Source organism: Dendrobates tinctorius, unplaced genomic scaffold (assembly GCF_039654945.1).
Source record: "Dendrobates tinctorius isolate UK_male_01 unplaced genomic scaffold, ASM3965494v1 ptg000473l, whole genome shotgun sequence".
Classification (NCBI taxonomy): Eukaryota; Metazoa; Chordata; class Amphibia; order Anura; family Dendrobatidae; genus Dendrobates; species Dendrobates tinctorius.
Genome location: NW_027362135.1, coordinates 1,164,423 through 1,187,217, shown reverse-complemented (window position 1 = coordinate 1,187,217; position 22,795 = coordinate 1,164,423). Strand labels below are relative to the sequence as shown.

The 22,795-nt window shown below is 45.8% G+C and overlaps 2 long non-coding RNA genes across 4 annotated transcripts in view; both read right to left on the bottom strand.

Moving 5' to 3' along the window:
- LOC141077918 (uncharacterized) overlaps positions 1-8,636 on the bottom strand; it is a 43,075-nt gene extending 34,439 nt beyond the window's left edge. The window contains exon 1 of one of the 3 annotated variants that reach the window (XR_012227619.1): positions 6,875-8,636. This is a non-coding gene — a long non-coding RNA (uncharacterized lncRNA). The remainder of the gene's footprint in view (positions 1-6,874) is intronic. The other 2 variants (XR_012227616.1, XR_012227618.1) reach the window with 2 other exon arrangements.
- A 10,074-nt stretch (positions 8,637-18,710) lies between these two features.
- On the bottom strand, positions 18,711-22,550 carry LOC141077917 (uncharacterized). Its single transcript, XR_012227614.1, has 2 exons — positions 20,032-22,550; positions 18,711-19,483 (listed from the first exon to the last, which is right to left on the bottom strand). It is a non-coding gene; the product is annotated as an uncharacterized lncRNA (long non-coding RNA).
- Between the last annotated feature and the right edge of the window lie 245 nt (positions 22,551-22,795).

Below are 22,795 nucleotides of genomic sequence, written 5' to 3'. Positions count from 1 at the left end.
GCGGGCTCCTGGGAGTGTGTTTGTGGCACAAAAAATACCACTACTCATTGTTTTTTTTCCCCACTTACTCAGTGAAGCTGGGAGGAGAGTCCATAGAGGCTATTGCTTCTTGCCTCAAGCGCACTTCCCCCCTTCCCCAGCTACCCACGCTGCGGGCTGAGTGGGGGCACAACCCACTCCAGGGACAGTGACAGGTGGGGTGTTTGACTGGGGTGGTACACCGGTCAAACCGTATCGCAGGTGTCCTAAGGCAAGCTCAGGGAGGCCAGAAACATCCCGTGGAGCAGAAGGGCAAACGCTCGCTTGATCTTCAGTATGAATACAGACCGTGAAAGCGGGGCCTCACAATCCTTCTGACTTTTTGGGTTAGGAAGTGTCAGAAAAGTTACAACAGGGATAACTGGCTTGTGGCGGCCAAGCGTTCATAGCGACGTTGCTTTTTGATCCTTCGAAGTCGGCTCTTCCTCTCATGGTGAAGCAGAATTCACCAAGCGTTGGATTATTCAACCACCAATAGGGAACGTGAGCTGGGTTTAGACCATCGTGAGACAGGTTATTTTTATCCTACTGATGTGTTGTCACAATAGCAGTCCTGCTCAATACGAGATGAACCACAGGTTCTGACATTTGGTGCCTGTGCTTGGCTGAGGAGCCAATGGGGCGAAGCTACCATCTGTGGGATTATGACTGAATGCCTCCAAGTCAGATTCCCCCACTAAACGTGATACTGCAGTGCCGAGGAGCCCATCCCGGCCAGGGATATCCGGGGGTCCCCGAGCCCCCGGCGAGAAAAGCCACACGCCCCATGGACCGGAGTGCGACCGGAAGCCCTGATGCCTCTCTCCTGGAGCACACCGCAAGTTTTTGCTGGGAATACAGTGTTAAATCATTCATAGACGACCTGCCTCTGTCTCGGGGTTTCGTACGTACCAGAGCAGCTCCCCTCACTGCAATCTATTGAAAGTCATCCCTCGAGACAAGCTTTTTTTTCCCCCCATCCCAAAAGGGGTTTGCCTCCACCTCGTATCCTCCCTCCCGGTGCAGGAGGGAAGCAGGATCCCCAATGGGGCATGGGACCTTTGGCTGGATGCACAGGGGTCTGAACAACTGCTCGACCGTAGGGCCACGTCTCTATTATCCCCCCTCCTGATGCAGGGGGGGGGGGGGGGGGGGGAACAGGAACCCCTTCGGGGCATGGGACCAACAGCCAGATGCACAGGGGCCTGATCAAAGCCTCCACTGAACGGCTGCTGGGTTCCATACCTGCAACACATGGGCCCTGTGTGAGAACTAATAGGGCGTCTCTTTCAAGGGGACAGTGATGACCGAGGTGGAGCACAATGGCCACAGCTGGCCTGCAAAATCCCCCCCAGCTCAGACCCTGACTGAGGGGATACAGAAGGGGGCTTAATGGTCGGTGGAGGGCTAAATATTCGCCCTGTGGCGGTCGGTGGGGGGGCTTAATATTTGACAGTTTCACAGGGGCTTGGTTCTCCTGATTGGGATGAGTCGTACATGTTTGAAGCTTTCTACCACCAAAGTCTTGGGAAACTCGATAACTACTTCCGTGCCGTATCTCTGCTCGTTCTCCGCTTCACTGGTTGAGGTAGTAGGATTCGATAACTCTGGAACGACTTACATATGGCCTCCCTGCTCGTTCTCCGATGCATTGGTTGAAGGCATTACTGGTGACCGATTCTCGGCTTCATCCCCCTTTCCTGTGTTTACCACCAACTCGTGGGCATGACACATCAGTCAGGGTCTTCACCCGGTAAACTCTCTCAGCCACATCGTTTGTATGTTCCAAGTACTGTGCAAACAGTCACTTTTCACAGTCGATGTGTTGTTAAGTAGTCCATGTCTCACGTACCCGTCGTACCAGGTGGCTTGTGATGTTTGGGAGGTTGTAGCTATGGAGGAAAGCATATGGTTATTACCTGTTACTACATATGGCTGTGGATCACGTGGCAGTCTTATCTCAAATGGCATCACCTGAGGCCCACGGATGGATTTACTATGACCTTCACGGTACACATCACAAAAAAAAAAAATTTGTGATCTCCATTTCACCAGTTGTAGAGACAGGTTGGACATGGTCTGCATACACTTTGAACCACTATAAAAAGGAGAAGAATAAAAAAAAAAAAAAAAAAAAAAAAAACCACACAACACAGTCCGAGCCAGATGACACCCCTCCGACAGGTTTGACATGGGGACAAGATAGAGGTTTGCTCCCCATGTGGAGTGGGTTTGCCTGGGGGGGGGGGGTTCGCCGAATTCGAGATTCCCTTACCGATTCTTCTGCTGAAAGTACAGAAGCTGCGACCTGAGTGGTGGAGCACTTGTGAGTCTTCACACCGACAACTGTCATCCGTCTGCCGCGGTACATGTGATGGATCCTCTCAGTCCACTCTGAAACTTAAGGTTGAAAATTATTGAACTGGTACATTGAAGACCACTAAACCACAGGGTCTGACAACTTACCGTCATGTCAAGAACAACACCTGGTCTCTGGAGGGTTTTTTTTTGTTTTTTTTTTAAACAAACAGCAGGGCCTGGAGATAGAGTACAATTTCCCGAAGTTTTTCATCTGATCCGCCCTCTTGATCATCCTCTATGCTGGCTAGAAACATTGGCCTTGCCTCCTATAGGAAGATCTGGCAGTCCACAGGCGATTTTAATCGGCTTCATCAGTATATCGTACCTGTGGGCAAAAAGAAAATCAATTATGGAACATCCAAGGCAAAAATCAAGCCACATATGAGATCTTTTGAAGGGTGTGTACCGCTTGCTAACACACTCTCTGCAGGCGCCCTTGGACAACATTTTCTGTAGGTCCTCTGTAAGGTTCATGAATACCTCGCAGGCCTTGTAGAGTTCTGGCTTTTCTATTCTCAGTCCTGTGGCCCTCATTTGATAAGACGGTGAATCTCCATATATGCTTTACCATTCTGAGGGAGGTCTGGTTCGATAGCCAGAGATTTCAAAGTTTTTCAAAAATTTAATGGACTTTGCTTGGCCTCAGTAGACACTCCAGAGTTAATCGTCTCAGGTTCACAAAAAAAAGAAGAACCGGGAAACGTTTGACACTTCCTGTTGACAGATTGAGACCCCATGTGTAAAACCTTTAGGTACAAGCAGAAACCCTTGAGCACAGGGTGGTTCATTGAGTCACTTATACAAGCCAGCAGCCTTTGTAGCAGTGCTTGTCCTTCCATTGCTTTTTCTGAATTCTTAAATTGCTATCGTCAGCTACCTCCTCATCTTCTATGGGGTCAGAAGAGGTCCCTGTGTGTTCAGTCTCTGAGCAAGGATCTCTTTCAAAACTGTCTAGAGGTGAAGGTTCATCTGTCGCATCCAGATCTGGCTCTGCCAGGGACAGGGGGCATGGAGGACTGTCTACAGGTCGTAAAAGCATAGGAATATCCATCTCAAAAGATTCTCGCTCCGCCAGGGGCATGGAGCTTGGGCAGAGCTCCAAATTTTCTGGTGGTACCTCAGCAGGCCCTTCAGAGCTCAGTGGCAGGATTTCATACTCAAGCCTGGCCTTGTTGGCTATTAAAAATCCACGACTTTCTAAGCCAGCTGTGGTCTCCAAGGACTGGAGAGTCTGGATTTCTTTGAATTGGATCGTTGTTCCTTTTTTGGCAATACATTTAAGCTGGTGCTTGACCGAGGCTATGGCAGTTCTTATCTCGGAATCACTCTGGGATCTCAGACATACCCTTCGCAGATATTTGGTTATCCTGGGGCATGTAAGTGGTGTCCGTGGGTGACTGCGGGCACAAAAGCGATAAAAACAGGTCACCTTGGCTGCAGGTAATCATATGTGGCGGACAAATGTCTTCTACTCACCGGTCCATTTGGAAGTGTTTCCCGCATTCACATGGAGCATAACACACGGTGTTCCCCTCCATCTGGATCTGCAGCACACGGCTTTTCCTCTGCAATGAGGCGCACACCCCGGTACGTGAAAGATGACAGCGGAGGTGATCGAAAATAACCGGATGCAATTTCCCGGAATTCTGCATAAGTAATCCCATGGGTCGAACCAGCCACAGCGGTGGCGCCTCATGGATGCAAAGCATCCATAGCGCTTGCGTAAAGATCCCAGCTTCGAGCCATCTGTCATGATCACGTATACGGCATCACGGGCATTGACACACACACACTGGGATGGCACCTACGCAGCTGATGATCATCCATAGCGCTTGTGTAACGATACCCAAGGTATCCTATCCCCCTAACATACAGTATGGACCCAGAAAAATCAAATTCACAATAAGGATTTTTTACTCCTGTATTCTTTTGTTTACCATTACAGCAATGTCTGCCCTGCTGCGTAGTCATGTGCACTCCATTACCTTTTGGAAACCACATACAGTATGGACCCAGGAAAATCCACTTCACATTGTCTACTCCCATACTCTTCTTTACACAGTGACAGCAATGTCTGCCCTCTGCATAGTCATATGCACCCCATTACACCGTTGAAACCACATACAGTATGGAGCCAGGAAAATCATTTTCACAAGGTAGTCAGTCAGTGCCATAGTCGGGTAGTCAGTCAGTGCCATAGTCGGGTAGTCAGTCAGTGCCATAGTCGGGTAGTCAGTCAGTGCCATAGTCGGGTAGTCAGTCAGTGCCATAGTCGGGTAGTCAGTCAGTGCCATAGTCGGGTAGTCAGTCAGTGCCATAGTCGGGTAGTGAGTCAGTGCCATAGTCAGGTGGTGACTAAGTCAGGTGATCGGGTAGCGAGTTAGTCCCATAGTCAGGTAGTGAGTAAGTCAGGTAGTCAGTCCCATAGTCAGGTAGTGCATCAGTCCCATAGTCACGATAGTCGGGTAGTGAGTCAGTCAGGTAGTAACCATAGTCTGGTAGTGTGTCAGTCACCATAGTCGGGTAGTGACTAAGTCTGGTAGTCAGTCGGGGAGCAAGTCAGTCACCATAGTCAGGTAGTGAGTCAGTGTCATAGTCACCATAGTCAGGTAGTGAGTAAGTCAGGTAGTCAGTTGGGTAGTGAGTCACCAGTCAGGTAGTCAGTCAGGTAGTGAGTCAGTCCCATAGTCAGGTAGTGAGTAAGTCAAGTAGTGAGTCAGTCCCATAGTCAGGTAGTGCGTCAGTCCCATAGTCACGTAGTGCGTCAGTCCCATAGTCACGATAGTCGGGTAGTGAGTAAGTCAGTCAGGTAGTGAGTCAGTCCCATAGTCAGGTAGTGAGTAAGTCAAGTAGTGAGTCAGTCCCATAGTCAGGTAGTAACCATAGTCAGGTAGTCAGTGCCATAGTCAGGTAGTGAGTAAGTCAGGTGATCGGGTAGTGAGTCAGTCACATAGTCAGGTAATCAGTTGGGTAGCGAGTCACCATAGTCAGGTAGTGAGTCAGTGCCATAGTCAGGTATTGAGTAAGTCAGGTAGTGAGTCAGTCCCATAGTCAGGTAGTGCGTCAGTCCCATAGTCACGATAGTCGGGTAGTGAGTCAGTCACCATAGTCAGGTAGTGAGTCAGTCAGGTAGTCAGTTCGTCTGATTTTACCATCCCTCTCAGTCAGTGTGATTTGCCGGCTTTTCAAAGGAGGTACGGTTCAACAGGAAGTTTTTTTTTCCCTCTGGGGGCATTCAACTTTATTAGTTTGCACAAAGAAAAAAAATGCATGAAAAGACGTGCCAAAAAACGCACCTAAACCAGCATTTTTGTCGCAGCTTCTTTCCTGCAGAAAGAAAAGTATCAAAAACGCCCTGTGTGAACTTACCCTCAAGAATGCTGTTAAGAAGTGTTAAATGGGTGGCGCGTAGGATTTATGGTAGCAAATCCATTATAGTACATTTATTTTTACAGCTGTTTACAGGGGCATTAGAGAACTAAACAGAATTCATAATAAGATGTACAAATGTCCTCTGCAGCTCCATGATTGAGGCCTCATCAATGTTTAACACTATAATGAACGTTCATCACAGTTCTCTACAGCTCTTTTCTGTAGATACCCCTAATGCACAGTACAAAAAAAAAAAAAAAAAAAAAAAAAAAAAGGGTACAAACAGACCAATGCAGCCCTGTGAGAAGCCTAAGATCTCAGTGGCCCCTGGGAGCCTGCTAAACCAGGCTGAATACCTGAGTTGTCTACTTGGGCTGTTCACAGGTGCATAGAAAGGCTGGACTCTGAGCTCCGGAGTCCTGCTGCTCTCTGGCCTTTTCTCAGATATCCAGCTTTTATAAAGGGTTATGGAACAGAGATCAGGGTTGTCTGATCTCCAACACTGTATAGGGACTGTGAATGTGAATTGCAACAATTGTCCCAATGTTTGTGGCAAGTTGCCATGACCGAACTATCACTGTATTGAGAATGCATTCCCGTGGTAAAGGGCACATTATCTGATAATTCTGCATGTGCTCTGTAAGTATTCTGTAAATGTGACATTGCCGGCAACCGCTCCTCTCTGTGTCAGTAACCAGGAGGTTAGCGTGCACTCAAGTCTAGTAGCGAGGTGCAGGTGTAACGGACCAGTAGGTCCTATTACCAATAATCTAATTCACCGCACACTCAGAGGGGTTTTATGCAAACAAGTGCTCATTTTATTATATACAAAACATGTGGGAGCCAAACAAGAATATATAGCACGAAGTAGAAGCGATATAATTAATATGACGTTTCGGCTCAGTCCCAGCCTTTATCACTTTTATCGCTGAATTGAAATTCAGATCTTTGAATAAAGAGGAATAGAACTCCCAAGAGCATAGCCCAAGAAAGATGGCTGTTATGGTGCTATACAGCGGCGCTCCCACGCCTAGCTGCAATGGCGTCTCTATGTCAGAGCAAGAAACATGCTTTGTGATTGATGTATAGTACAAGTAACCAGTGTGTAATGAAGATCACTGACCTTTACCTTTTCTGTGTCCTGCAGGCGAGCATCAATGAACACACATCATCTGGATGAATGAGACGTCCGATCCTCTGTTTTTGGGGCTCATTGTTCCACCATTTTGGAAATTGTAAACATGGCAGCATCGTAACCACAGGATAATGTAGTGAAAACAGAAGAGTTAAAATATAGAAAGGGCAATATTCACAGATAACTCATGCAGCAGAAGCATATTTGTATTCATCAGCAAAGTGATCTATCCTTCAGGCGTGAGAAGACTGTTTCTGTACCTTGGCACCATCTTGGGGCTATACCCTTTACTGTCCATTTTTATTCATTGAGATCAAGCTTTTTGGCTACTATGCACACCATATCTCTGTACTATGGTATAGGGGATATTTACTAATTATCCTTACATGTTGTTTGCTCTTACATATTACCACTTTGTGATGTATTATATTGTTTTCTCACCATTGATCTACTAACATGATTGTAATTTCAATATCTCATTTGATTAACTAGTTGTTAGGGTTAGTCGGTAGTCAGTGAGTAGCGTAGTCAGTAGGTCAGTCAGTCAGACACATAGTCACCATAGTCGGGTAGTCAGTCGCATAGTTACCATAGTCGGGTATTCAGTCAGTCGCATAGTCACCATAGTCGGGTAGTCAGTCAGTAGGTCAGTCGCATAGTCACCATAGTCCGGTAGTCAGTCAGTCACATAGTCAGGTAGTCAGTCAGTAGGTCGCTCAGTCAGTCAGTCGCATAGTCACCATAGTCCAGTAGTCAGTCAGTAGGTCAGTCAGTCACATAGTCACCATAGTCCGGTAGTCAGTCAGTCACATAGTCAGGTAGTCAGTCAGTAGGTCGGTCAGTCAGTCAGTCGCATAGTCACCAGGTCAGTCAGTAGCGTAGTCACCATAGTCCGGTAGTCAGTCGCATAGTCACCTGTTGTGAGTTCATTTTCCCCTTCACTACTGAGGCCCGAGGAACTCCCTCTTCTGGTAAAGAAAGGTAGTGAGCCTGATTATCAAACACCTGAGCCGAATGATGATGACTGGCTGAGTGGAGTTACTGACTGGATAAAAGGCTGCCAACGCCCTTCTGCCCTGCAGGTGATTTCTCTGTGGGATCCTTGGAGACCAGTCTGAATTCCTGCTCTTCTAAAGCTAAGTTTTCTGCTCGGCTTTTTGCATTTGTGCTTTGACTTTGTTTTTCTGGATTTCTGCCATTCCCTGCTGGGGTGAGCTTATTTCCTTTAGCTCTGTCTTATGAAAATACCTCAGTGCTGATTTAGTTTTTGAAGCCTAGCTGCTTCAGGGTCTTTTTCCATATCAGTTTGTTGGCTTATGTCTTTGATAGGGTTTTGGCAGATTACAGACAGCAACCTTCCTTTCCTGTTCTGTTTAGTTAGCTTGGGCCCCATCGTTTGCTCAGCCTATCTTTCTGTGTGAGTGTTTTTTCATCTTGGTTCACCGTCATTATATGTTGGGGGCTGCCTTTTACTTTGGGGTCTGCCCTGGGGCAGTTTAGATTTCCTTTTCTGTCTTTAGGCTATTTAGCTCTCCGGCTGTGATCGAGGGGTCTAGGGCACCGTAGGAACCCCCCACGGCTACTGCTAGTTGTGTTGATAGGTTCAGGGGTCTTGTTATGATTGAGTCACCATAGGAGGCAAAATAGAAATGCTAGCTAAGTCCAGAAAACCAGAGAAGTTGGCAGCTATCGGATTGCAGACCCCTGAACCTATCAACACAACTAGCAGTAGCCGTGGGGGGCTCCTACGATGCCCTAGGCCCCTCGATCACAGCCAGAGGACTACATAGCCTAAAGACAGAAAGGGAAATCTAAACTGCCCCAGAGCAGACCCCAAAGCAAAAGGCAGCCCCCAACAAATAATGACGGTGAAGCAAGAAGAAAGAACAAAAACACAGACAGAAAGATAGACTGAGCAAAGATGGGGCCCACGCTAGCTTAGATAGGAAAGGACAGGAAGGCTGCTGTCTGCAATCCGTGAAAAACCCTATGAAAATAAGAGCCAACAAACAGACAGTAAAAAAGGCCCTGAAGACACTAGGCATCAAAAAAGGCTATGTCAGTACTCAGGAATATTCTGAAGACAGAGCAACAGGCAAAAGGAGATTCAGCTCACCCCAGCAGGGAATGGCAGAATCCAGAAAAGCAAAGAAAACTAAACACTAATGCAAAAAGGCAAAGCAGAAATCTTAGCTTTAGATGAGCAGGAATCAGACTGGTTTCCTAGAAGTCCACAGAGAAATCAACCGCAGGCCAGAAGGGTGTCGGCAGCCTTATAACCAGTCATTAATTCCACTCAGCCAGTCATCATCATCAGCCCCAGGTGTGGGGGTTGTTGTATGATGAACCTAATGCCATTGATCAGGCTGAAAAGACCCTGCTGGCATTGAACCAGGGTCGCGATTCTGCAGAATTGTACTGTCAAAAATTCCGAAAGTGGGCAGTACTTACTACCTGGAATGATAATGCCTTGGCTGCTCTTTTGGAAGGGGTTGTCAGAAGCCGTAAAATATACTATGGTGGGATTTCCTGTTCCCTCTGGTCTTGACGATTCTATGTCATTAGCCATTCAGGTTGATCGGCGTTTGCGCGAACGCAAAGCTGCACGAGAGGTGTTGCCACCTATTGAACAAATGTCTGAACCTATGCAATGTGATAGAGTTTTGTCCAGAGAGCAGCATCAGGAGTTCAGAAGGCGTAATAAGTTGTGTTTTTTCTGTGGAGATGCCTCGCATATTATTTCTGTCTGTCCTAAACGAGAGAAATGCTTTGCACACACGTTTTCTGTTGGTGTTCAACCTAAGTTTCTTCTGGCTATTACGCTGATCTGCTCCCTGTCCACATTTTCCGCCAAGGCTTTTGTGGATTCGGGAGCAGCTCTAAACCTAATGGACTTGGATTTTGCTAAACGTTGTGGATTTCCGATGACACCTCTGCAGACGCCTATACCTTTGTGGGGGATTGATGCTACTCCTTTGGCTAAAAATAAACCTCAGTTTAGGACCCAGGTGGTGATGCGGGTCACCCCAGACCATCAAGAAAATTGCAGATTTTTGGTGTTGCATAATCTGCATGATACTATTGTTCTGGGGTTTCCCCGGTTACAAATTCATAATCCAGTTTTGGATTGGAAATCTGTGTCTGTGGTGAGTTGGGGTTGTCGGTGTGCCTTTAGTGAGGCTCCGGTGTTTTCCACCTCTCCTCAGTCGCATGATGTTCCTGATTATTTGGTGGACTTTTATGAGGTATTTAGTGAGAATGAGTCTGCGTCTCTGCCTCCTCATAGGAGTTATGACTGTGCAATTGAACTGAGCCCGGGGTGTAAATTTCCCAAGGGTCGGCTCTTCAATTTATCTGTACCCGAGCACGAGGCTATGCGATCCTATATTAAGGAGGCGTTGGAGAAGGGTCATATTAGACCATCCTCGTCACCCTTAGGTGCCGGTTTTTTTTTTGTAGCCAAAAAGGATGGATCATTAAGACCTTGTATTGATTATCGTGCCCTCAACAAAATTACTGTTAAATATCAGTATCCGTTACCCCTCATTTCTGATCTATTCTCCAGAGTTAAAGGCGCTTGCTGGTTTACCAAGCTTGACCTCAGGGGGCGTATAATCTTATTCACATTAAGCATGGGGATGAATGGAAGACGGCGTTTAATACTCCGGAGGGACATTTTGAGTACCTGGTGATGCCTTTTGGGCTCACTAATGCCCATTCTGTCTTCCAGTGCTTCATGAACGATATTTTCCGAGATTTTGTCGATAAATTTTTGATTATCTATCTGGATGATATTTTGATCTTCTCCAAGGATTGGAATTCTCATGTGGAACATATTCGGACTGTGTTCCGGATCTTGAGGGAGAATTCCCTGTATGTCAAAGGATCTAAATGCCTTTTTGGAGTACAGAGGATTTCTTTTTTGGGATTTATTTTGTCCCCGTCAACTATTGACATGGACCCGGCCAAGGTACAGGCCATTTACGATTGGGTTCAGCCCACTTCTTTGAAGGCCCTCCAGAAGTTTTTGGGTTTTGCTAATTTTTATCGGAAATTTATAGCAAAATTTTCTAGTTTTGCCAAGCCATTGACTGATTTGACTAAGAAGGGTGCTGATGTGTTAAATTGGTCTCCAGAGGCTGTTTCTTCCTTTCAGGAGCTGAAGCGAAGATTCACCTCCGCCCCGGTTTTCGGGCAACCTGATGTCTCACTTCCGTTCCAGGTAGAGGTGGATGCTTCTGAGATTGGTGCAGGAGCTGTTTTGTCCCAAAAGGATCCTGTAACATCTAAAATGAATCCCTGTGCTTTCTTTTCCCGAAAATTCTCTCCATCTGAACGTAACTATGATGTGGGGAATCGGGAACTGTTGGCCATGAAATGGGCATTTGAGGAGTGGAGACATTGGTTGGAGGGAGCCAAGCATCAAGTCGTGGTCCTCACTGACCACAAGAATTTGATTTACCTAGAGTCGGCTAGACCCTCCCTAGACAGGCTAGGTGGGCTTTTTTTTTTTTTTTTTTTTTTTTTTTTTTTTTACACGTTTTGATTGTGGTTTCTTTTCCTCCTGGAACTAAGAATGTCAAGGCAGACGCCGTCTCTAGGAGCTTCTTTGCTGATTCTCCTGTTGTGACTAAGCCTGCTACCATCTTAGGCGAGGGGGTAGTTCTTTCTGCCATCTCGCCCGATTTGAGACGTGCTCTGGAAGAGTTCCAGGAGGACACACCTGAGCGTTGTCCCAGTGGAAAGTTGTATGTTCCTGACCAGTGGATGAAGAGAGTGATGTCTGAAGTTCATTGCTCTGCTTTGGCTGGTCATCCAGGTATTTTTGGTACTAGAGATCTGGTGAGTCGGTCTTTTTGGTGGCCCTCCTTGTCTCGTGATGTCAGGAATTTTGTGCAGTCCTGTGGGTCGTGCTCCCGGTCTAAATAGTGTTCTCGCTCTAGTGGGTTGTTGATGCCTTTGCCTGTCCCCAAGAGGCCATGGACCCATATTTCAATGGATTTCATCTCTGATATGCCTGTCTCTCAAAGGATGACTGTTATTTGGGTGATTTGTGATAGGTTCTCTAAGATGGTTCATCTTGTACCACTCCCTAAGTTGCCGTCTTCCTCTGAGTTGGTGCCCCTGTTTTTTGCAACAGGTGGTTCGCTTGCACGGGATTCCTGAGAACATTGTATCTGACAGAGGAGTTCAGTTTGTGTCTAGATTTTGGAGAACTTTCTGTTCCAAGCTGGGAATTCAGTTGTCCTTCTCCTCTGCTTTTCATCCTCAGACCAATGGGCAGACAGAGAGAACAAACCAGACCTTGGAGTCGTATTTGAGATGTTTTATTTCCGCTGATCAGGATGATTGGGTTTCATTTTTGCCCTTGGCCGAATTTGCTTTAAATAATAGAGCTAGTTCTGCCACTTTGAAGTCACTTTTTTTTGTAACTTTGGGTTTCATCCTCAATTTTCTTCAGGGCAGGTGGAGCCCTCTGCCTGCCCAGGTGTTGACACTGTGGTGGAGAGAATGCACCAGATCTGGGACCAAGTGGTGGATAAGTTCTCTCTCTCCCAGTAAAAGGCCCAGCGGTTTTCCAACCGACATAGGACCATTGGTCCCAAGTTTAAGGTTGGTGATATGGTGTGGTTATCATCAAAAAATATTGCTATGAAGGTGGCTTCTCCTAAGTTTAAGCCTAGATTTATTGGACCTTACTAGATTTTGGAGATTATTAATCCGGTCTCTTTTCGTTTGGCTCTTCCTGTCACATTTAAAATCCATAATGTGATCCGTAAATCTTTGTTTAAGAGGTTTGTTGAACCTGTTGTTCCAGGGGTGGCACCTCCAGACCTTGTATTGGTTGAAGGAAACATGGAATATGAGGTAGAGAAAGTACTGGATTCCCGTCTGGCAGTATTTGGCTAAGTGGAAGGCTTATGATCAGGAGGATAATTCCTGGATCTCTGCCTCTGATATTCATGCCAAAAGATTGGTGCGTGCCTTTCATCGGGCTCACCCTGATCGCCCTGGTGGCGTGGTTGAGGGTTCGGTGACCCCTCCTCAAGGGGGAGGTACTGTTGTGAGTTCATTTTCCCCTTCACTACTGAGGCCCGAGGAACTCCCTCTTCTGGTAAAGAAAGGTAGTGAGCCTGATTATCAAACACCTGAGCCTAATGATGATGACTGGCTGAGTGGAGTTACTGACTGGATATAAGGCTGCCAATGCCCTTCTGCCCTGTGGGTGATTTCTCTGTGGGATCCTTGGAGACCAGTCTGAATTCCTGCTCTTCTAAAGCTAAGTTTTCTGCTCAGCTTTTTGCATTTGTGCTTTGACCTTGTTTTGCTGTGTTTTTCTGGATTTCTGCCATTCCCTGCTGGGGTGAGCTGATTTCCTTTAGCTCTGTCTTCTGAAAATACCTGAGTGCTGATTTAGTTTTTGAAGCCTAGCTGCTTCAGGGTCTTTTTCCATATCAGCTTGTTGGCTTATGTCTTTGATAGGGTTTTGGCAGATTGCAGACAGCAACCATCCTTTCCTGTTCTGTTTAGTTAGGCTGAGCAAACGATGGGGCCCAAGCTATCTTTCTATCTGTGTGAGTGTTTTTTAATCTTGCTTCACCGTCATTATATGTTGGGGGCTGCCTTTTACTTTGGGGTCTGCTCTGGGGCAGTCTAGATTTCCTTTTCTGTCTTTAGGCTATTTAGCTCTCCGGCTGTGATCAAGGGGTCTAGGGCACCGTAGGAACCCCCCACGGATACTGCTAGTTGTGTTGATAGTTGCAAACTTCTCTGGTTTTCTGGACGTAGCTTCTATTTTTGTGTCTGCCTCCTACGGTGACTCAATCATAACAGTCACCATAGTCCGGTAGTCAGTCAGTAGGTCGGTCAGTCAGTCAGTCGCATAGTCACCATAGTCACCAGGTCAGTCAGTCGCATAGTCACCATAGTCCGGTAGTCAGTAGGTCAGTCAGTCCGTCCCATAGTCACCATAGTCCGGTAGTCACCATAGTCCGGTAGTCAGTCAGTAGGTCAGTCAGTCACATAGTCATCATAGTCGCATAGTCACCATAGTCCGGTAGTCAGTCACATAGTCAGGTAGTCAGTCAGTAGGTCAGTCGCATAGTCGGGTAGTAAGTCAGTAGGTCAGTCAGTAGCATAGTCACCATAGTCCGGTAGTCACCATAGTCCGGTAGTCAGTAGGTCAGTCAGTCGCATAGTCACCATAGTCCAGTAGTCAGTCAGTCGCATAGTCAGGTAGTCAGTCGCACAGTCAGGTAGTCAGTCGCATAGTCACCATAGTCCGGTAGTCAGTAGTTCAGTCATTAGCATAGTCACCAGGTCAGTCAGTCGCGTAGTCACCATAGTCCGGTAGTCAGTCAGTAGGTCAGTCAGTCGCATAGTCACCATAGTCCGGTAGTCGGTCAGTCAGTCGCATAGTCACCATAGTCGGGTAGTCAGTCACTAGGTCAGTAGCATAGTCACCAGGTCAGTCAGTAGCAGTCACCATAGTCCGGTAGTCGGTCAGTCAGTCGCATAGTCACCATAGTCGGGTAGTCAGTCACTAGGTCAGTAGCATAGTCACCAGGTCAGTCAGTAGCAGTCACCATAGTCCGGTAGTCGGTCAGTCAGTCGCATAGTCACCATAGTCGGGTAGTCAGTCAGTCGGTAGAATAGTCACCAGGTCAGTCAGTAGCATAGTCACCATAGTCCGGTAGTCAGTAGGTCAGTCAGTCGCATAGTCACCATAGTCCGGTAGTCATTAGGTCAGTCAGTCCCATAGTCAGTTAGTCACCATAGTCCGGTAGTCAGTCACATAGTCACCATAGTCGCATAGTCCGGTAGTCAGTCGCATAATCAGGTAGTCAGTCAGTAGGTCAGTCGCATAGTCGGGTAGTAAGTCAGTCAGTAGCATAGTCACCATAGTCCAGTAGTCAGTCAGTCAGTCAGTAGGTCAGTCAGTCAGTCGCATAGTCACCATAGTCGGGTAGTCAGTCACTAGGTCAGTAGCATAGTCACCAGGTCAGTCAGTAGCATAGTCACCATAGTCCGGTAGTCGGTCAGTAGGTCGGTCAGTCAGTCGCATAGTCACCATAGTCGGGTAGTCGGTCAGTAGGTCGGTCAGTCAGTCGCATAGTCACCATAGTCGGGTAGTCAGTCACTAGGTCAGTAGCATCGTCACCAGGTCAGTCAGTAGCATAGTCACCATAGTCCGGTAGTCGGTCAGTAGGTCGGTCAGTCAGTCGCATAGTCACCATAGTCGGGTAGTCGGTCAGTAGGTCGGTCAGTCAGTCGCATAGTCACCATAGTCGGGTAGTCAGTCACCAGGTCAGTCAGTAGCATAGTCACCATAGTCCGGTAGTCAGTAGGTCAGTCAGTCGCATAGTCACCATAGTCCGGTAGTCATTAGGTCAGTCAGTCCCATAGTCACCATAGTCCGGTAGTCACCATAGTCCGGTAGTCAGTCAGTAGGTCAGTCACATAGTCCGGTAGTCAGTCGCATAATCAGGTAGTCAGTCAGTAGGTCAGTCGCATAGTCGGGTAGTAAGTCAGTAGCATAGTCACCATAGTCCGGTAGTCAGTAGGTCAGTCAGTCGCATAGTCACCATAGTCCAGTAGTCAGTCAGTCAGTCAGTCAGTAGGTCGGTCAGTCAGTTGCATAGTCACCATAGTCGGGTAGTCAGTCACTAGGTCAGTAGCATAGTCACCAGGTCAGTCAGTAGCATAGTCACCATAGTCCGGTAGTCGGTCAGTAGGTCGGTCAGTCAGTCGCATAGTCACCATAGTCGGGTAGTCAGTCAGTCGGTAGAATAGTCACCAGGTCAGTCAGTAGCATAGTCACCATAGTCCGGTAGTCAGTCAGTAGCATAGTCACCATAGTCGTCAGTCCGATTTGATGTTACCATTTCTATCCCTGTTGGTAAAAATCACACTATCCCCATCCCTGTCAGTGTGATTTCCCGGCTTTTCAAAGGAGGTACAGTTCAACAGGAAGTTTTAAATTTCTCTGGGGTCATTCAGTTTGATTAGTTTGCACAAGTACTACAAAAAAAAAAAAAAGAAAAAAAAAATTCACCAAAACCTGTGTTTTTGTCACAGCTTCTTTCCTGCAAAGAAATTTGCAGCAGAAAAAGCATCAAAGACACCCTGTGTGAACTTACCCTCAAGAATGCTGTTAAGAAGTATTAAATTGGTGGCTCCTAGGGTTTCAGGTAGCAAAGCCATTATATTACATTTTGACAGCTATTTACAGGGGCATTAGAGAACTACACAGCATTCCTAAAAATATGTATAAAATGTCCTTTGCAGCTCCATAATTGAGGCCTAATCAATGTTTAACACTATAATGAACCTTGAACACAATTCTCTAGATACCCCTAATGCAGAGGACTATAAAAAGATACAAAGAGACCATTGCAGCCCTGTGAGAAGCCCAAGATCTCAGTGGCCCCTGGGAGCCTGCTAAACCAGGCTGAATACCTGAGTTGTCTACTTGGGCTGTTCACAGATGCATAGAAAGGCTGGACTCTGAGCTAGGGAGTTTAGCCTCTCAATGGACTTATCCAAGATATCCAGCTTTTATTGGTACATACAAAAGGGTAATGGAACATAGATCAGGGTTGTATGATCTCCACCACTGCACAGGGAATGTGAATTGCAACAATTGTCCCAATGTTTGTGGCAAATCACCATCACCAAGTCATCAGTATCATGAGAATGCATTCCCGTGGTAAAGGACACATTATCTGATAATTCTGCATGTGCTCTGTAAGTATTCTGTAAATGCGACATTGCCGGCAACTGCTCCTCTCTGTAGGTCAGAACAACAGACATGCTTTGCGATTGATGTATAGTACAAGTAACCAGTGTGTAATGAAGATCACTGACCTTTACCTTTTCTGTGTCCTGCAGGCGAGCATCAATGAACACACATCATCTGGATGAATGAGACGTCCGATCCTCTGTTTTTGGGGCTCATTGTTCCACCATTTTGGAAATTGTAAACATGGCAGCATCGTAACCACAGGATAATGTAGTGGAAACAAACAACAGAACAGTTAAAATATAGAAAGGGCAATATTCACAGATAACTCATGCAGCAGAAGCATATTTGTATTCATCAGCAAAGTGATCTATCCTTCAGGCGTGAGAAGACTGTTTCTGTACCTTGGCACCATCTTGGGGCTATACCCTTTACTGTCCATTTTTATTCATTGAGATCAAGCTTTTTGGCTACTATGCACACCATATCTCTGTACTATGGTATAGGGGATATTTACTAATTATCCTTACATGTTGTTTGCTCTTACATATTACCACTTTGTGATGTATTATATTGCTTTCTCACCATTGATCTACTAACTTGATTGTAATGTCAATGTCTCATTTGAGTAACTAGATTTTTTCCTATCTGTTAGAAATGAAAATAAAATTTTTAAGCTATTATGAATTACACTTCAGTGTTGTACGCCTTTGCTCTCACTGTTCCACCATTTTGTAAATTGTAAACATGGCAATATAGTAACTGCAGAATAATGTAGCGGAAATGAACAACAAAACAGTCACATAATCGGTCAGTCCGGTAGTCACAGTGAGGGAGTCTTCACGGGGCAATAAGGGAAAACAGGGGATGTGGAACTAGGTCCCCTGAACTGCCCCCAAGACTAAGGGGGTCCCTGACTTTCCTTAACTTGGGTGTACACCAAAGGTAATGAGGCCCAAGTCTCTGACCTGTCCCCATCTCCTGTTGAGCCCTGAACTAAACCCCCAACCCCCTCCTCAGGGGGTGAGACAGGGAATAAAGTAAACTGCACCAAAAACCAGGTAAAGGTTAATACAGACACCTCAGTATTAAAGCAACTTAAACCATGAACTTAGCTTTGTATGCTGCCAAAGCTCCAAGTAGCAGAGAAAGGCACTTGAGAGCAGCAGACAACTGAAGATCCGCAGAACTCTGTCAGTTCCTGAATTCCAGCTTGGTTGGTCTCCAAAGAGAAACAATATCACCAACAGTTAGTTGGTGCACCTGGTGAGCTTATGTAGGAAGGTGGGAGTGGCTTCCGCCTGCATAGGTAATCACAATGCAGTAACACCATCGGCCACCGGGGGGGGGGGGGGAAACTCACCAGAAGACTAGCTAATAATGCAGTAACACCAGCAGCCACCGGGGCAAAAACTATTAATCCCCGATGGCCTGAAAGGAAAAAAAAAAAAAAAAAAAAAAAAAAAAAAAAAAATTTTAATACGAGCCAAGATCTGCCACAGATCCAAAAAATGGATCGTGACAGTAGTCAGGTAGTCAGTCAGGAATTCATGTAGGTAGGCATAGTCAGGTAGCGTTTGGGTCTAGATTGAGGAAGGCGCTTTTAACCCCAGTTGCATCAGAAAATTATCAGGTCTAGCCTGGCACCTTGAAAGGCTAGATTGATGAGCGACTTTAAGGTGGTGTCTGCATTCCATGTTTTCAACCCAAGAATGCGGCGTATGGCCACGATGTTGCTGTTCGCTCTTGCTGAACAAGTGGCTGCATCCAAGGAGGCAGCTAGAAGGTATCTGCCAGCATGATCAATTTGGTGCGCTAACTCCGCCAGCTCATCTTGAGTTGCTGACGTTAAGATCCCCTTACGAAGTATCTTGGCCCAGGCTGAGATGGCCTTCGCCACCCATGTGGAGGCAAAGCTGGGACAGAAGCACCAGTTGACTCAAACAGATTTAGCCAGTGATTCGATCTGCCTGTCAGTTGAATCCTTAAGTCACGCACCATCTGGTAGGGATCGAACTGTCATGAAGCGGATGGTCCCTCGATATACTGCGCAGTGACGTACAGACACAAGACAGAGGCAAGTTTCGGGTGCAACAGGTCCAAGTTTATTTTCCACCGTCCGACTGACGGCCCTCACAGCACACCACAATATCTTTCTCACGGCCCTCCGCGTCCAGGGCCGCTTCACACACTGTACTTTACACCAGGGACGTATTTATACGTACCGCCCCTTCTTCACTCTGATGATCCTGTCAGCTCAGTCACTGTGGCCGCCTTAAGCCCGTACACCATCAGCACTTTACTGGTCAGTTTCGTCGTTCCAAATACGGTGTCCTACACCCAGAGCCTCGTCTATACTGCGGTTCTTCCTGTCAGGACCACCCCCCTGACTTCCTTTCACCTCAGTCCCCCTGGTTTGGTTTTCCTCACAGTGCACAAACTGTTGTAGTCCTCCTGTCACTGGAGCCCTCCTGTCAAATTTATAATTCCCGGATCCCTGTAACTCCGCCCCCATGACTAACGGCCTCCTAAGCCATAAGCTGATGTCAAGTCCTTTGCTCACACTCCTCCCTGCCCTCTAGTGGTCAACCCAAGGTACTGCACGTCCACTACACTTTGTCAGCTGTTTCCCCACTGTAGTAACTGACACCTGTCTAAACCTTCCTTTTTCTGTTCTGACACGTCTGTCCGTCAGGTCACCTTCCCTACACATACATGGATTTTTATTTACCCAAACCAAGGGTGAAGAGGCTGGTCCACAATACAATGGAAACCGGAGAGCAGCGTCATCCCTCCTTAGTGAAGACACCCATTAAGGAAACTTAGTAGTCTTTGCCCCAAGGAGCCACACCTAGCTGAAAAAAAAAAAAAAAAAAAAAAAAAAAAACCCCACATGGGCACACAGCCTAAACCTTCATTCGAGACCAGCCTACCATACTACAAGGAGACCTGAAGGACAGAGACCCTGCACTGCTGGAACATCAACTCCATAACAGTTAGTACATGGATAATGGCAGTGCATCGGGACGTATGTGCCTTACTAATCCAGGAGATCATGTCTATGCCAGATACTTAAATGTCTAAACCCCAAGAAGGGGTTGGATATTATTGAAACTGAAGGAAATACTCCACCTAGCAGGTAATATCTCCTCTCACTACCAACATCGGTCTTATTAGAAGTGTTGAAAGAGAACTGTGGCTCATCACTCCTGTTTTACTGATGTTATATCCTAAAAGGCAATCTTCTTAGAGATATTTATACCCCCGACTGCCATGGTGGGAGTAACCACACTATAACTAGAGGGAAGTAGGTTTCCTCCCATCACAGAGGGGACTGTTTATTGCGAGGCAGAAGGACTATGGGGTTCTCAACTATAAGAGTCCTGGATGCAGCTTCTTTCACCTTAGGAGCTCTGACTGCTGGAAGAGCAGTGGGTATGGGATCCTCTGCCACATGACGCAGTGCTGCCGATTCGCCACGAGGTACAAAAGGAAGTGATGTAGTCCCTGGTAAACATAATACAATGGATTTATGGGACAAGAATCTGTCTACCGGGTGTCAATCAAGAGGCACTATCATACAAATGATGCATAGAGGCACTATGAAGCAATAAGATGCATAGAGGCACTATGAAGCGCTATAGTGCCAAGAGGCACTATGAAGCGCTATAGTGCCAAGAGGCACTATGAAGCAAAGAGGCGCTATAAAACACTAATGCAATATGATGCATAGAGGCACTATGAAGCGCTATAATGCAATATGATGCATAGAGGCACCATGACGCAATATAACAGAGGCACTATGAAGCACTTTCACATAAAAGCTCTATGAAACACTATGACACAATATGACGCATAGAGGCACTGATGCAATATGATGCATAGAGGCACTGTGATGCAATATGACGCATAGAGGCACTATGAAGCAATATTTCACATAGAAGCTCTATGAAACAATATGACGCATAGAGGCACTATGAAGCGCTATAATGCAATATGACGCATAGAGGCACTATGAAGCAATATGATGCATAGAGGCACTATGAAGCGCTATAGTGCTAAGAGGCACTATGAAGCAAAGAGGCACTATAAAACACTAAAGCAATATGCATAGAGGCACTATGAAGCGCTATAATGCAATATGACGCATAGAGGCACCATGATGCAATATGACGCATAGAGGCACTATGAAGCAATATGACGCACTATGCAGCAATATGACGCAAAGAGGCACTATAAAGCAATGTGACACAAAGGCACTATGAAGCACTTTCACATAGCTCTATGAAACACTATGGTGCATAGAGGCACTATGACACAATATGACGCATAGAGGCACTGTGATGCAATATTTCACATAGAAGCTCTGATGCATAGAGGCACTGATGCAATATGACGCATAGAGGCACTGTGAAGCAATATTTCACATAGCTCTATGAAACACTATGATGCACAGAGGCACTGTGATGCAATATGACGCATAGAGGCACTATGAAGCGCTATAATGCAATATGATGCATAGAGGCACTATAATGCATAGAGGCGCTATGAAGCAATATGACGCATAGAGGCGCTATGAAGCAATATGACGCGCTATAATGCAATATGACGCATAGAGGCGCTATGAAGCAATATGATGCGCTATAATGCAATATGACGCATAGAGGCGCTATGAAGCAATATGACACAGGTGCTATGAAGCAATATGACACATAGAGGCTCTATGAAGCAATATAACGCATAGAGGCGCTATGAAGCAATATAACGCATAGAGGCGCTATGAAGCAATATAACGCATAGAGGCGCTATGAATCAATATGAGGCTCTATAATGCAATATGACGCATAGAGGCACTATGAAGCGCTATAATGCAATATGACGCATAGAGGCGCTATGAAGCAATATGACACGCTATAATGCAATATGATGCATAGAGGCACTATGAAGCAATATAACGCATAGAGGCGCTATGAAGCAATATAACGCATAGAGGCGCTATGAAGCAATATGATGCATAGAGGTGCTATGAAGCAATATGACGCGCTATAATGCAATATGACGCATAGAGGCGCTATGAAGCAATATGACGTATAGAGGCGCTATGAAGCAATATGACACACTATAATGCAATATGATGCATAGAGGCACTATGAAGCAATATGACGCATAGAGGCGCTATGAAGCAATATGATGCGCTATAATGCAATATGACGCATAGAGGCACTATGAAGCAATATGACACAGAGGCGCTATGAAGCAATATAACGCATAGAGGCGCTATGAAGCAATATGACGCGCTATAATGCAATATGACGCGCTATGAAGCAATATGACACAGAGGCGCTATGAAGCAATATGGCACTATAATGAAATATGATGCATAGAAGCACTATGAAGCAATATGACGCGCTATAATGCAATATGACGCAGAGGCACTATGAAGCAATATGACGCGCTATAATGCAATATGACGCATAGAGGCACTATGAAGCAATATGACGCATAGAGGCGCTATGAAGCGCTGTAATGCAATATGATGCATAGAGGCACTATGAAGTGCTACAGTGTATTATGACACAGGCACTATGAAGTGCTATAATGCAATATGGTGCATACAGGCACTATAATACCATATGATGTACATAAGCCCCATGAAGTACAGATAGACATATGACCATGCTTGAAGGTGCCTAACAGACCAGGCCCACAGTTACATTCAAGAGAGCAACCTCTCAGAGTTCCAGATAAACCTCCACTCTGAATATAACCAAAAAAGAAATGATCTAGTTACAAAAGGCGCTTCCAAAATAACATACTACCTTCAAATGAACTGAAGGATATGCCAAGTAAAAATTCAAGGTTTTTTTTATTTAACAGATATTGACACAATGTTTAAAAAGGATTCAGTGGATAAATACACACATATATGGACCTGAAAACACAGGAATATACCCACAATGATAATAATAAATATCCAGAGCACATAAAAATATATATATATATATATATATATATATATATATATATTTTTTTTTTATATTTAAAAAGGGTTCCTCAGAAAAGGCTACCTTATATATGGAGCAAAGCTTTCTTCAATGTTAATTAATGTCATGTAATTCAATATATTTCTCTTTGCAAACAGTGCTTTTGGACTTATGTCAGCCAAA